This window comes from Symsagittifera roscoffensis, chromosome 5 (assembly GCF_963678635.1).
Source record: "Symsagittifera roscoffensis chromosome 5, txSymRosc1.1, whole genome shotgun sequence".
Classification (NCBI taxonomy): Eukaryota; Metazoa; Xenacoelomorpha; order Acoela; family Convolutidae; genus Symsagittifera; species Symsagittifera roscoffensis.
Genome location: NC_087066.1, coordinates 31,608,971 through 31,621,623, shown reverse-complemented (window position 1 = coordinate 31,621,623; position 12,653 = coordinate 31,608,971). Strand labels below are relative to the sequence as shown.

The following is a 12,653-nucleotide window of genomic DNA, read 5'->3' as shown; positions in this document are numbered from 1 at the left end:
ATTTGCGAAGTTTGATCTTCGATTGTAGTCGAGTATGCTTCGGACGTTGTAGATGAGTAGGCTAGGAAAGAGTTCTAGTCAATTGGAGATTGAGTTCTCCGGTTTTTTCGGTTGCAACTGCTGTCCATCTGTTTTCTATTTTCTGGTAGAGTTTTCCATCGCGGATGCGCAGGTTTTGTTTATCGATGTTTTCGTTTATGAGCTCCCGCCGTTTTTGCAGTGCTTGATTTTCGAGTTTTGCTTCATCCACTGATAGCTCGCGGCTGACAAACACAGGTTTGTCATATGTTTTTAGGCGGCAAGCGGATGATAGTATTAGTCGTTTCTGCCAAATTGGGACTTTTACAAGTATGGTTCGGTCCTTGCCTTCCTGTCGTTGACCCATCCGGAACAGATCAACTATCTCTGGCACAATTTGCATGTGCTCCAAGATTTCCTTTACTAGTTGGAGGTCATTTTCTTGTCTTTTTCTTTGATCTTTGTCGTTTAGTTCAGGGATGCCGCGGATGCGGATTCCGTTTTGATTTTCTTGTTTCGGCGTTGCGTTTATCGGTACCTTGGTTTTTGCTTCTGATTTGATCTCATTTGGCTTCATTGTGGTGCGGGAGAACAGCGTTTTAATCTCCTGTACGTTCTTTCTGAGTTCGTCCATGTCCTCTTCAATCTTCTTGAATTGCTTCGGCGAGGTTTGTTCAGCGTCACTGACTGCTTTTCGGAGTCTCTCATATCCGTTGGAATCCACACATTTGTTGCAGAGTAGAGCAATGTTTTTTCCCAGTGTCGTAATACCATTGATTGCTGTATCGCTTAGGCTGGTACAGCTTTTCGTCAGGTGCATTTTGCAATTACACACGATGCAACAGAAAGTATCTTCATTCTTTTTGATTTTTTGTTGGCAAGTTTCGCATACGGAATCAGTGGTCATTTCACGATTTCGTGTCATATTTGTTTGGTGAGGACTCCGAGTCAAAAGACTCAAAGAGTACACTCAGTTTATACTAATGTAGTAAAACTAGAAAGGGGACTCCGAGTCAAAGGACTCAAAGAGTACAACCAGTACGAGTTTTACTAACCGTTTTATTGTGGGGTTGCTGAGCGTTGCCTCTTCTTGGCTCTTCGTCGATTCTTCGATGGTTTGCTTTTCGTGGAGCAGGTTTTGAAGATCGCGTGAAGGTTCGGATAGTAGTGCAAGACTACCGAGAGAGATCGTAGTTCTAGATCAGATGACTGGTGAAGCTCGCGATAAAGTCCTGTGATGTTTTCGTCTAGACTCTCTGATTTACTGATAAGATGTTTTGTAACGTCGATGACAATCGTGTCAAGAGTTCGTAGCTCGTCGAATATGTTTTCTGCTCCCGTACGGTGACAGTAGACAATAGCAAACAGATTGTTAAAGCTTCTGAGAGTATCCAGGAGTTGCTGAGTCGTAAGGGGTTTGATCTTTTTAAACTCTGTGATCGAATTGTTGATAAGATCGTGCCACAGTATAATAGATTTACTCGTTGCTCATATATAATCGGTAACGTTTTTAAATTTAAAGTTCGTCCTTGGGTTCAGGTTAAATCCCCCTCGGCGTAGACAATTTGCTTTACTATATTTTTCTGTTCAGGGGTTAGACCTTGTTCGATTGAGTCAGAAAGGGAACTTGCGGCTATGATTTCTAACATAGAGATAAAAATAAGGAAATAAGGAAAGAACTCAGCTGGTACTGGAGATGGACAAAAGAAGGAAGAAGCTGTTTTCCCAGAGACCAGGTTTGTTGAATTTGGTGTAGTGATAATCAGTAGTTAGAAATAGAGGGCCACCACGGCTGCCCTGTTATTCATTTTTAACTGAAAATATCTATTTATCTATATATATATATATATATCTATCTATCTATAATTTACTGACGTCATAAGTCGAGGTTTTTTCCGTTCTATTAAAATCAAAGATAAAAACAAAGAAGTTTTGAAAAAAAAATGACTTGAAAAGTTTCACAACTATGTGCATCGTCAGAAAAAATTTTACAAAAAATTAATCAAAATGACAATAGAACATCAATGAGCAAAAGTAAATTACCAAACTTCACATAAAATTTGGTTTCAAGCCATCATGCTTAAACAATAGCCATTCATTCACAGAAATGATCTAAGAATAAAAAATTAGGATCAAATTACTCTTAAACTGTCAAATAATTTAAGAGATTGTAATTTATTTTGTATGGGAGCTTCTGAGTCAAAGTTTTGATGTAGACATGTAGGTTTTTCGAAAAGGAACCAAGAATACAAAATTTCAGTGTCAACTCCCTACTTCGACTCTCTTCGTGTTTTCAAGCCAGGCTTCTCCTTCCTGATGCGTTTTGCTTCAAGTGTTAACATCTTAGTTCGGTTGTTCGACCTTTCTATAATTTACTGGCTGACATCTGTGCTATTTACCCTAAGTCTGCATTTTTGAAGGTGGAGATCATTAAGGACCCAGGACGTCGTATTTCGCGTTTTTTCCGTTCTGTTAAAATCAAGGAACTTTCGATGAAAATTAATTTTCAAACTTTTCAAAGCTGTGGTCTTTTTTAAAAACTTCACAATAAACTAAACTAAATGACAAAAAAATCGAACTTTATTTCAAAATATCAATATTTCACATAAAGTTTAGTTCTAAGCCATCATGTTGAAAAAAGCCAATCACAGTAGACCTGTGAAATGAATCAAATAGAACAAAAACACTTCTTACCTCTGAAACTGATTAAAAAATTTGTTATTATTTTTGAAAGTTTTTGAGTCAAAACTTTAATTTCAACGTGTAAGTTTTCGATTTTAAAAAAATTGTAGCGTGACTAAATTTTTATTGTCAACTCTTTGCTTATAAACTCATAGTGCGTGTTCAATAACGGCTTTTTTTGGATATGTTTTACCTCTAGTGTTAACGATTTCGTTTGGTTGTTCAACATATCTATTTTTTCCCAATTAACATCTGCGCTATTTCCCTTATGTCTGTATTGTTGAAGTTGGAGGCCTACCGGTGAGACTGTTTTTTATGTTCTACAAATCTACTGTCAAATGTGGATCAGTTTGTCCGACATAGGCGAAATTACATGCACTACTTGCAGTTTAAAAACCACTCTTGACTTAAAGTCATTGGAAAATGCTGGTTTCTTCGATGTTAATCAAGATTTTATTTTTGATTGTGGTGAAAACTACTTGAACGTTGGTCTTACTTTGTAACCTCTTTGCAAAATATTGGCTCATTTGCAGGCCAATGTTTAGGGTAGTGATTTGTCTGTCATTGCGCCTTATTAGTTACCGTAGCCTTATCAAATTGGTCCTCGTTAGAAGTACTCCTTAACACTCTAAGTACAGTGCCTTGAATAACACTACGCTTCTACTGTTTTGGGGCACAGCTCCTATAGTTCATTATAGTCCCAGTGGTTGATGGTTTTTGATACCAATTGCAGGTTACCCCCTAATCCTGCGATACATTTAGGTTCAAATCGAGGCACGGCAAACTCCCCTCTGAATTGGGTTCTTCTAGAAGGAACTGAAGATTCGGATGAAGAGAATCGGTAGCATCGAGAACACGAGTTGTTTTACCTTTGACTGTTCTAACCAGGTCATCGACAAGCCTGAAAAACATTTTATAATTTTGGAGTATCCTCCTCCTTGCTCCTAGCGCGGCAGCAGTTTTTACAATACCAGACTATCTCGGTTATTAATACGTATACATCGGCGGATAGTTTCCCGCATTTAAGATCGACCAGTTTCGGCCTCTCAAGCATTCAACTCCCTTTGATCTATATCTTACTTTCCTGCTGCAACATTGGTACAAACCGTTATGGTCACCCGCTGGCTGCATCTCCGTTCCCGCCGGAATTTTGTCTTTTAAATTGGAGTGGTACTCTTTCAGCTATAGGGTTGCAAGAGTTAGAGCAAGGGAAGCGCCAATCGCTGGACCATTTACGTGAATATACCATAAATCATTTTGTTTAAAAAACACCTTGCTGACCGCCATAGTGAAAAGCTTTTTCCTTGTCGCTCATTGATTTCCAAGAGAAGTCTTTTGGCTGTACAGCTTCTGTAAGGCAACTGCAATTGCTTCTTTCAAGGGAAGATTGGTGTATAAATTGTTCATACCAAGAGATATTATAGTTTCATCCGGGTATAGAGCAGTTTTTTAAATGGTTTCTCTGGCATCGTTAGTATTGGTTCCGGTATTGGCTCAATCAAAAGTATCAATAAAAACTTGCACGCCTTTTGTTTTTCTATGATTTTTTGATGTTGTCTTCAAGCTTGCATCAACTTGACGCATCACGAAACGCAAAACGGTTGCTCATAATTGTTCTTCGATTTCTGTGTGCACCAGCGTTTAGGCTTTCACTGCTATCTTCTCATACCCTTTCCTGTCCTTAGACGTTTCAGTCTTTCGGGGACCCTAAGCTTCAAAAAGTCCAGTTTTGTTTCGTTTTTCAGATCTTTTCATAAACTTCAGTCCATGTACAGACATTTAACTTATAAAAAATTAATTTTGTCTAACACATTTTCCCAAATAAGTTTCCCCGTTAATTCTGTCTGAGCCATACGGTGGGCAAAGTTACTGTGGTCATTGTTTTGCACGCAACGAGTTATACAATTCACAAGGCGCATAGCAAAACAATTCAAACCACTCTCATCCCTGTCCTTGAAGCGCAAACTCTTCCTATGCATTCAGCTATTGCTCGAGTCTTGCTTTTGCCTTACTCCTTGTCTGCACTGGTCTGTTTTGGTTGCCCCTGGTATTGCCATTCAGTATTGCCAGTCTTTCGTTGTGTGCCACTACCAATTGCAGATATTTTAGCTCCAATTGTGCACTAGCGCAGCTTCAAGTTTTCCATCAGCTGTTGTGGATGGTTTTGTTTGCTCTTTGAGAGTAATACTTCTGTTGCAGGAAAAAAGAGCACTCCAGTACCGAGTAGCTGACTAAATAACGATTATTCGAAACCGATAATTGGCCACTTTTTTTGCGACAAAGTTTTTATTTTTAATTGAGTACCTCAACAATATCGATATGAGGGGCTGCCCAACTCCAACATAAAAACTTAGCTGAAATTAAAAGGAGGTTTCTGACCAAAATTTTAATCGAGCATCAAAAAATTTTGAACATATTTCAGCGGTTGCTATAACTGAGTAAGGATTTTGATCTCAAGTTATACGATTATTGTTGATTTTCTCAAGCTCGGTGTTCCAAAAATTTGTATTTTCTCTGAGAAAGCTGTGCTTAATTTTCATTAAAGACTACTGAAAGGTGAGGTGAGAAAACGAAAGGAACTTTTGTTCAGCTACTAAAAATGTTGGTGAAAGCAGATATCGCTTTATCATAAAAAAAATTGATTGAAAGTGGCTGCCATCGGTAGTTTACCTCATAAACTCAAACAATCACTGTAACAAACAAAAACGAAACGATTGCCAAATTGCTAAAATTTGTCAAACTTTTAGGAAAAACCTCTACGAAAGACTGACTTCGATGTAAAACATTAGATGATATTAAATTGCCAGCTTTTGCAGAACAGTTTCTTTCGTGTGGTCCAAAACATCCTATTAAGGATAAGTTTAATAAAATTCATTTCCAGACCGATATTGACAATATGGTAGGAAACCTGCGTGAGAATAGAATAGAGGGGGAAAACTATGCGAAAGTGAAGCCTCGGCAAAGTGTTACGCAAGGAACAGTCAGCTACTCGTTACTGGTGTGCTCTTTCTTCCTGCAACCAAAGTGTTACTCTCAAAGAGCAAACAAAGCCATCCACAACAGCTGATGGAAAACTTGAAGCTGCGCTAGAGTGCACGATTGGAGCTAAAATATCTGCAATTGGTAGTGGCACACAAAGAAAGACTGGCAAGACTGAATGGCAATACCAGGGGCAACCAAAACAGACCAGTGCTTTTGCCTTACTCCTTGTCTGCACTGGTCTGTTTTGGTTGCCCCTGGTATTGCCATTCAGTCTTGCCAGTCTTTCTTTGTGTGCTACTACCAATTGCAGATATTTTAGCTCCAATTGTGCACTCTAGCGTAGCTTCAAGTTTTCCATCAGCTGTTGTGGATGATTTTGTTTGCTCTTCGAGAGTAACACTTTTGTTGCAGGAAAAAAGAGCACTCCAGTAACGAGTAGCTGACTAAATAACGAGTATTCGAAACCGATAATTGGCCACTTTTCTGTCGGATTTTTTTTAATTGAGTACCTCAACAATATCGATATGAGGGGCTGCCCAACTCCAACATAAAAACTTTGCTGAAATTAAAAGGAGTTTTCTGACCAAAATTTTAATCGAGCATCAAAAAATTTTGAATATTATTGAGCGGTTGCTATAACTGAGTAAGGATTTTGATCTCAAGTTATACGATTATTGTTGATTTTCTCAAGCTCCGTGTTCCAAAAATTTGTATTTTCTCTGAGAAAGCTGTGCTAAATTTTCATAAAAGCTACTGAAAGATGAGGTGAGAAAACGAAAGGAATTTTTGTTCAGCTACTATAAATGTTGGTGAAAGCAGATATCGCTTTATCATTAAAAAAATTGATTAAAAGTGGCTGCCATCGGTAGTTTACCTCATAAACTCAAACAATCACAGTAACAAACAAAAACGAAACGATTGTCAAATTGCTAAAATTTGTCAAACTTTAGGAAAAACCTCTACGAAAGACTGACTTCGATGTAAAACATTAGATGATATTAAATTGCCAGTTTTTGCAGAACAGTTTCTTTCGTGTGGTCCAAAAGATCCTATTAAGGATAAGTTTAATAAATTTCATTTTCAGACCGATATTGACAATATGGTAGGAAACCTGCGTGAGAATAGAGGGGGAAAACTATGCGAAAGTGAAGCCTCGGCAAAGTGTTACGCAAGGAACATCATGGAAAAACTAATTGTTTGTGCTTTTTCAGGTGTTAAAATATTTGAAAGAAAATTATCTTTTTACTGTACTCTATGATAAAGGCAATAGATTTTGGATTATGGAAAGACAAAATTATCGCACCAGATATTGAGCGTTCAATTCTTAAATGCTGCTTAAGTTAGCCGTGACAAAGATTCGTTTCAAAAGAAAGGGAAATTGATAATGTCAGAGAAATGGGTTAGCTCTGGGCGCATCCCTGGCAGTAGAATTGGCTAATATTTATATGCAATCGTTCGGAGGAGTAATGAAAGCAGAAAACGATGGCATGAAGCAAATAAAAAAAATCTAAAAAATAACTAAATTACAGTAAAAAGTTCATCTGGAACAGTAAAGGTGTTGAATGTGAAAAATGTGAAAATTGGTTTCATGCTTAGTGTCAAAAATCTGTAACGACGAATATCTAAAAATGGGCATTATATTCTGGTACCTTGAATTCTGTTTTAATTTACCAGACATTTGAACTTGTAGTAAAGAAAGAAAACTGTTCGAAAGATACGTAGACATAATATGTACTGTAAAAGGACACCCAAACACGTGCTTGATAGAGTGAACTCGTTGCATAAGAACTTAAAATTACTATCAAAAAGCTACAAGAAAGGTGAACTTGCTTTTTTGGACATGAATATTGTAGTAAATCAAAAGGAGATCACATGCAAATGGTATCGAAAACCACCTGATAATGAAACCATTATGAAAAACTGAATTTTCATAGCTGCGAACCCTTCCAGCAAAAAATTGTGAAAGGAACATTACATAGGTTGTTTCGCTGTTCACCTAACTGGAACAATTTTGGCGAATCATTAAAAGTAACAAAGAAATTTGGAAGAGAATTCAGAACTCAGAACCAATTTAACAAAAATTGTTAATACTACATTGGAAAGAATCATAAACGGAACATCAAAAACCTAAGGACAATCTAAGGCATTTGTAGTGCGGTTAATTGACAAAAACAGTGACGTTGAGAAGTTATTAACATTGGAGGCCCTCCGTATACCATTAAACATTTTTTTATACCGAAGCCAAAATATGCGTTTAAAAGTTATACGATAGTCGGATTATATGACTATAAGATTAGGACTTATCATTATACGTCAATTTTTAAATTTCCAAAGTCCAATGATTTAGGACCTCTTTAAAATTAATAATTATTTAAAGCTTTCAGTTTCCTCTTCAAATAAGTGTCACATCCTTCGAAGCTATGTTTACTAATTATTGAGGGAAACTTTTTTCTACAAAAATCAAAAAATTGAAAACTGGTAAAACAAACCGAAAGAAAACAAACCTCATTATTTCCTCAAATGAAACAGATAAATACGCAATCGACCTGGCCTCTGAAAAGGGAGCTTCTAACTGGCTCAATGCTTTACCACTGACAGATACAACTCCAACCTGAATAAATCGGAATTCAAAGATGGTATTTACTTAAGATAGGGTTGGGAACCGACCAAAACCGCACTAACGTGTGCATGTGGGCTAATTTTAACCTGACAGATGCCATACACTGTGCATAGGAGGGTTACACGCACAGAAGACACAATGAAATTAGACATACATTCGCCAACCTCATCATTGAGGTTTGCCATGACGTCAAGATTGAGCCGAAACTTCAGCCGTCGCAAGGCGAAAGCTTTGTCAACAATTGAACTACAACTGAAGATGAGATTTGACTTGACATTAAAGCAAATCGACTCTGGGATTCACGATTTTGTCGCGCTTTCTTTGATGTGAAAATTTTCAGCCCCCATGCCAAAACATCGCAAAAAGTGCTTAAAAACGCATACAAATACCACGAAACGCTGATGAATTCCAAATATCAGCAAAGAATTTTAAACGTAGAGCAGAGTAGATTCTGCCGCTAATTTTCGGATGCACCGGTGGCGCTGCTGCAACAGCCTCGCGGACGATCCAGCGATTAGCCGAAAAACTAATTGAAAAAAAAACAAGAAAGCTACCCAGAGTCGATAAACTACAATAAGCTTCGCGCGCCTGAGGAGCTCTATACTTAGTATAAGGGGGTGCAGTTCGCTGCGCAAAGTTTAATTTATCGACATCTCCATTAGCGCTATTGTAGAGTAAGGACGGTTTAGATAAATTAACATTACAACGATGCATTTAATGCTGATTTATGACTTCATTGATAAGATGATATTTTTTGCGGATATATTTCCATTTTTATAACGCTGGTATGGCCGTATCCAGCTTGTGCACTTATCTTAACTAAACGGAAGGGCCTCTTTTGTAATTAAGTTTTTTTTTTAAAAATTATTGAGGGTCATAGTGCGTTTCATCCTTCAGTTGTTGCTGCGCCTCTGTGTTTCAAATGTACGCTTTAAAATTGAGGTTAAATGCTAACAGCGCAAACCATATTTCAAATTCACCGCTCATTGTTTAAATTTCAGAATGTCACTAAGCAACACTAATTCAACAGCGTCTGGTTCGTATCAAGAAATGGATGTCATACAGGCTGAAGTGGGCATTGAGGCAAACGCTGAAGAGCAAAATTTAGAAGCGAAGATTGCTGCAGTCACACTTAATTGTGACATTTGCAAAAAGTTTTCAACGTCAAGTTTTAGAGTCTACAGTGCGCATGTGAAAAAACACCAACAGGATAATGATTTTGTCGTGGATATAGCCTTAAAAAAGCAAGTCAGATCAGGGCGGGTAAGAAGAAAACACAACATTGGCTCTCGAAGCAAAAAGTTTCGTTTGCATTCTACCAATTTAACGTTGAACGCTCAACTTAGTAATTCACAGTTAGTTTTACCTAAAACTGCGAAGCTAGTATGTCCGCATTGTAAGTTCACCGCTGATAAGTTTTCGAACTTGAGCATTCACGTCAAGAGAAAACACACTAATTTGATTCAGCCACAGTCGTTTATGTGTCAACGCTGTCATTTTTCCGCTGCTTCACGGCAATTATTGCAGGCCCATCTTAATGAATTAAGTCACTACGAGCGGAAATGCCAAATATGTAATGAGGCTTTTGAAGGGAATTCGCAATATCTGGATCATCTCGGACTTCACTTCAGTGGAATTTCTGTGTCACCGATAAAATGTTCTGGTACTGAAAATGTGGAATCGAAGAAAGTTAGTAGTCTACACGATGCTCTAAAAGAAGCTGCTCTACTTGAGTCTGAAGTTCGTACTAATGCTTCTTCGTGGTTTTTCTCCAAAGGTAAAAGCAGGAGTCTCCCATTGGTTCAAGATATATCCCCTTCCGTTTTCAACAGCTCACTTACTTCAAGAATATGCAGCGCGCCCAGTTCAAAAACAACAATGATGGAGGAATCGGACGTGAAAATGGATATGCAACCTTCTGTGCTTGGAGCTGCAACAGAAACTGAAATGTGCATCGACTCCGTAACATGTAACGTGGAAACGCAAACGGAGGGAGCTACCACAGGTCAACATGGATTTCGAAAATTTGACACCCTCATAAATAGCAACCACCCCTTGTTGGTACTATTTTTCGACAACATTTTTGGCCGAAAGGAGTTAACATTTTCCCATACTAATTTTGGTGGCATTTTAAAATCTACATGAGGAGCGTGTGAACAAAAAATGAGATTTTGCTGTCGACAATTTCCAAATTGCCCTAAAACAGCTTTTCTGAAATAGCGGCATAGAAAAGTCAGCTAATGATCCAGCTTTGTAAAGTTTGGTTTCAATCTTAAAATATCCTTAAAATTCGAAGAACTATGTATAACATGATATTTTTTCAAAAGTTGAAACAATTTCCAAAACGCATTTTCTCCATCTCTTCGAGTTCATATACACTTTTGGTTTTAGCTAAAATGTCAACAAATGAGCTCATTCGAGGCACAGAAATGAGCTCAGAAATTTCTACGAAGGCTCAAACGAATTCTCTGTTGTCGGAAAGCAGTGACTCGAAAAGAACACAAAAAGTTGTTACTAAAAGTTCAGACAATGGCAACAGCAACTCTACAATTATGAATGCAATAATTGGTGCTTCAAATGCAGATGCTAAAGGCCCAGAAACGGCTGGCGAAAAGTTGGAAAGCACGGTGAATTCTACATACAATACGACAAAAAGTAGCGACGATAAAGCAATACAAGAGTATACCTGTGTTCATTGCGACATAACCTTCAGAGACAAAGTTCTATTTACAGTTCATAGAGGGTCACACGGGTTCAAGAATCCATTCAGCTGTAACTTATGCGGAACTGAACTTAGTGATAAGTATGAGTTCGCTGCTCATTTTCATTGTACGTGAGCTCAGTATGCATTAACAAACATTCAAATTAATATAAGATTTGAAAATTTTGAAAAAATTTAAAAATTAATTTGAAATATTTCCCATTCCTTGTGTTTTGTATATAGTTGGATGTATTTTATACAGATTGCGAAGTCCAAATTAGATTTGAATAAACTTGCAAAGCTCCATATTTTAAATAGATTCTGTTTCTGAATACAATGCTATTTTGTTGTTACGGTACACCAGCTGAAGCTGGTTTTAAGTGTATTTAGCCCGTAAAATGTTTCGCTCGTCTTTGCGTTCTTCAATAGCAAAACAAGTGGAGCTAAAAACATGAATGACTATTAAATTCAAAAGTTAATTTTGATTTTGCAGCGAAATAAAACCATCGCTCACTGATTTAGTTTTTGTCCATAAAGCATTAAAAAGACGTGTTGTACAAAATTTACGACTTTTTTGTCGTAATTTAAATCACAAACAATGTCTGTCAGTGTATTTTTTTCAGACAAATAAACGAATTGAAAAGAAGCTGACCTCCAACAAATTTAATTTTTTTTTTACATTTTTAACATTTTTTAGCTTAGCTATTATTACATTTCAAACCAATCGCCTATCTTAATCGCATTTTTCGAGAAAAACTTGAATTTTGGACTGCAAATAGATATGAAAAATGGATTTTTTTTACCTTTGACGATAAGCAAGGGTATTGCAATCGGGTACTTGACTTTTTTTACCCGTAAATAACTTTCTTCACTGGACTTTCTAAAATCTTTTCTCATTTCCTGGAAGCCTATGTTAGCAACAAATCCACCACTACAGATGTTTTTTGGAGCGGTTAGTATTTTGAATATCTCTCCTATTCGAAATTTTCTTTTTATGTGGTTGTAATTTTACTTACTCGATTTATAAAGTTTTCATTTGTTTTCGGCTTGATATGTTCCGAACGATTTTATATCGACTTAGTGGCCTTATATTGTGCTATATCATTCGATGGGTGAATTCTTTTGATTGTATGTGCCTTGAGCGTGAGGGGGAGAATAACTTTTCAGTACTAATTTTTCTTTAATTTTTATTTCGGCTTAGTTTCTTTTTTTTCGGCTTAATAGGTTTCGACCTGTATTATATCGGCTAATTGGCCTCATATTGAGTCGTTCGGCGGGTCAATTTTTTTATGTGCATGTGTGTTGAGTTTGAGGGTGACTGAATAATTTTTTATTAGTCGTAAATTTTTTGAATTTCTTTTTTTTGTTTTTGTGTTTTTTATTTCTTTATTTTCGGCTGAATAGGTTTCGGCCTATAATATATCGGCTTAGTGGCCTCATAATGTTTCATTTGACACGCGAGTATAGTTTTTGTGAGTTAGAGGGTGAGGGGACTGAATAAGTTTTTATAAGTCTTTGTTTCCGGCTTTGTTACCGCTTAATTATTTTTTTTTCGATGCTTATTCAACATAATTTATTGTTGGCACGTTTTGGTATCAAAACTAGCCCTGATCATTTTAATAGATCTATTTTTTTTCGACCTATTTGAAT

General features: G+C 37.0%; 2 protein-coding genes and 1 long non-coding RNA gene across 3 annotated transcripts in view; 2 read left to right on the top strand and 1 right to left on the bottom strand.

Annotated features, from left to right (window-relative positions):
* LOC134845487 (uncharacterized) overlaps positions 1-12,653 on the bottom strand; it is a 288,095-nt gene that overhangs the window by 76,792 nt on the left and 198,650 nt on the right. The gene's annotated exons all lie outside the window — the stretch shown is intronic.
* The window catches only part of LOC134845485 (acylamino-acid-releasing enzyme-like), a 284,730-nt gene that overhangs the window by 252,940 nt on the left and 19,137 nt on the right, over positions 1-12,653 (top strand). The window lies entirely within an intron of this gene.
* Positions 6,453-10,758, top strand: LOC134846329 (uncharacterized). The gene is made up of 3 exons (XR_010162793.1): positions 6,453-6,877; positions 9,304-10,307; positions 10,694-10,758. It is a non-coding gene; the product is annotated as an uncharacterized LOC134846329 (long non-coding RNA).